The sequence below is a fragment of the Quercus suber genome, unplaced genomic scaffold (genome assembly GCF_002906115.3).
Source record: "Quercus suber isolate HL8 unplaced genomic scaffold, Cork oak 2.0 scaffold_594, whole genome shotgun sequence".
Taxonomy (NCBI): Eukaryota; Viridiplantae; Streptophyta; class Magnoliopsida; order Fagales; family Fagaceae; genus Quercus; species Quercus suber.
Genome location: NW_027070039.1, coordinates 302,016 through 304,855, shown reverse-complemented (window position 1 = coordinate 304,855; position 2,840 = coordinate 302,016).

Sequence of the window (2,840 nt, the reverse complement as noted above, 5' to 3'; positions counted from 1 at the left end):
AGGTATCAAAACCCTCCTCCCCGTCCGAGGGAACGTGCAGCAGGGTTTTGAGGGGCTATTGTGGGGCCCATGGGCCTGATAGCCTCGGCCCATCATGTAGCAGACCCAAGGCCCATGCCGAGGAGCACAAGCTATTCTGGACTAAAGTGGGGGAAAGTCTATTTTCCCAATCCACACCGAGGACCACCTTATCCTCGGCCTGACAAAGGTGATTTTGGGGAGAGACTAACCCTAAAGTAAACTGTCACTCTCGCATTTAATGCACTCAACTAACCCCCCTGACCGCATTAATGGGGAGGTAACCCCTTGGCAGGATAACGTTGATCAGAGTGAACCACTTGAGTACCGATAAGGCCTCTGATGGGACGGACGGCCAGAAGAAAGGCAAATAGATGATCAACAGATGGAAGAAGGAGATAGGAAGATGAAAACTATAAAAGAAAAGCTAGTAAAGTAAAAGAGAGGGGGGAGAAAAAAGGAGAGAACAAAAAGGTCTCCTCGGCCACAGGCCGAGGAGCATCCCCCCCATTTGTAAAGAAACTTAGTTTTTTATAAGGAAAGTTCATGCATGGTGATCGACGGCCAGTGCCTAAACCTTCAACCCACTCTCTATAAATTTATTGTTTGGGCTTATTGGGCTGAAAACCCATCACTCAGGGTCAATCCAAATTGAGTCCCTATAGATATTAATAATCTAAGAAAAGAATTAAAAGAATTAAAATCAGAAAATTTCATTTTAAAAGACATGATTGAGCAAATAGCCGCACAAGTAATTAGTGTAAAGGATAGAATTAGATTGGGTAATGAACCCTTAACAGATTCCTCTCTTACTGACAAAAATAATTATATGGATAAAGGTTTTCATAAAGATGAATATAAAGATAAATTTTTAAATATAATTGACAGAATGATATTCCAGAAATGGTATACTGAAATAACTCTAGTTGTTCATAAAGAATTCTCGTTAATAGTTGTTGCACTTGTTGATTCTAGTGCTAATATGAATTGCATACAAGAAGGATTAATACCTTCCAAATATTTTGAATCAACAACAGACAGATTAACTCAGGCTAATGGTGATAGACTTAAAATAAGTAATAAATTGACAAAGACATACATATATAATAATGGAATCAATTTTACAACACCTTTCTTCTTAGCAGAAAAGTTGTCCTCTAAAGTTATTTTAGGGAATCCTTTTTTGGCTTTACTTTATTCTTTTTCTACAACAAACAATGGAATATGTACTAATATTTTGGAAACGAAAGTATTTTTTAAGTTCATCCTACCTCCAATCCCTAAGGATATACATTTGCTGAAAGAAATCTCAATATTTAAGGACATAAATACTGATGAGCCAATAACAGACAATGATGAGATTACTACAAATCCAAAGGTAGATGATACTATAAGTTCTACCCAGTAGCACTTAAGCATGTTATTTGAAATATATATATATATATATAGTTTATTTAAAACTTGTTTTCAGAAAGATTATTTAAATTTTGTTTTCAAAAAGTTTATTTAAAGTTTGTTGCTAAGATTTTACTCAATTTAACAAAGTCCTTCTCATAAATATTTGAATCCCTCTCAAAAATAGACAGCCTTCTAATTGAACTCTTTAGATATACCCCTTCAAAAGTATTTGAAACTACAATGCCCACATTTGATCATCAGCTGCAAGAAGGCCTTTAGCTAAGGCGTAGTTGCACTATATTAATAGTTAATTTTAAAATTAATGGTCAATTACCTGGCAAGCAAGATAGCCATCCTAAGGCTAAAATCTTAGAACGAATTTTGCCAAAACAAGAATCTTTATTAAAGATTTAGACAGAGCATGAAGGCATCTCAATTGAGGCAACATCCCTTCAGAATACAAGAATAGCTACTATAGCTACTAACAGACAGATCCAGAAAGGACAGAAAACTACGACAACAGATCACTATTCATCCATGACAGATCACTATTCACCAGCACACGTGAATAGCTTCAAGACATATCCAGGACATTCCAAACAGATGATTATAAGACACTACACTACTGTTTACTAGCATGCGTCTATTGTTTATTAGCATATGTAAAAAGAGACCTGATAGATTCCTGGACAGACTACTGCTCATCAATAGTAATATTCCACAAGTTTCCACCAACAAATTAACTTAAGTTAACTTTACTAACTCAGGTTACCTTTAAAGACTTACCATGATTCACTTCATCTATAAATAGATAGACTCTGAAGACAAAAGACAGGTTCCAAATTCTCTAAGGTTCAATTCTCTAAAATTGCAACTCTAGAAAGAAGATAGCTTTCCCTCTCCCTCCAAAAAGACTCTTGTAATCATTTCCCTCTTGTAATCCTGTAACCCTTCCATTCAGACAAAATCTTGTAACCTTTCAGTTTCAAAGACAGTTTTTACTTTGTAATCTTGTAACTCTTCAGATAGTTTATTTTCAAAGCTTGTAACAAAGACAGCAGTTTGTTTTCAAGTTTTATCAAAGACAAATGTTTTTATTCAAGTAAGATTTTACTAGTTTCTATTTTCATATTCCATACTCTGTTTTAACTTATTTTGGATATATCTATTTTGCTATTATCTTCTTTATCATCTATTTTATCATTGTTTATGCTTCCATATTATTATTGTGCTCTCTCCTGAGGGCAGTGACGCAGTGTACCACAAAGCTTATAAAATGGAGAACAAGGACTAAAGGTTTATTCATGTCATGTTGATGTATAATATATATATGCTTGTACGGTTGAGACGGGATTATTCACAAAAATCATGGACAAATTTTGATAGATGGCCTACATGTTTCTATTCTGATTTCTAAGTAGTGT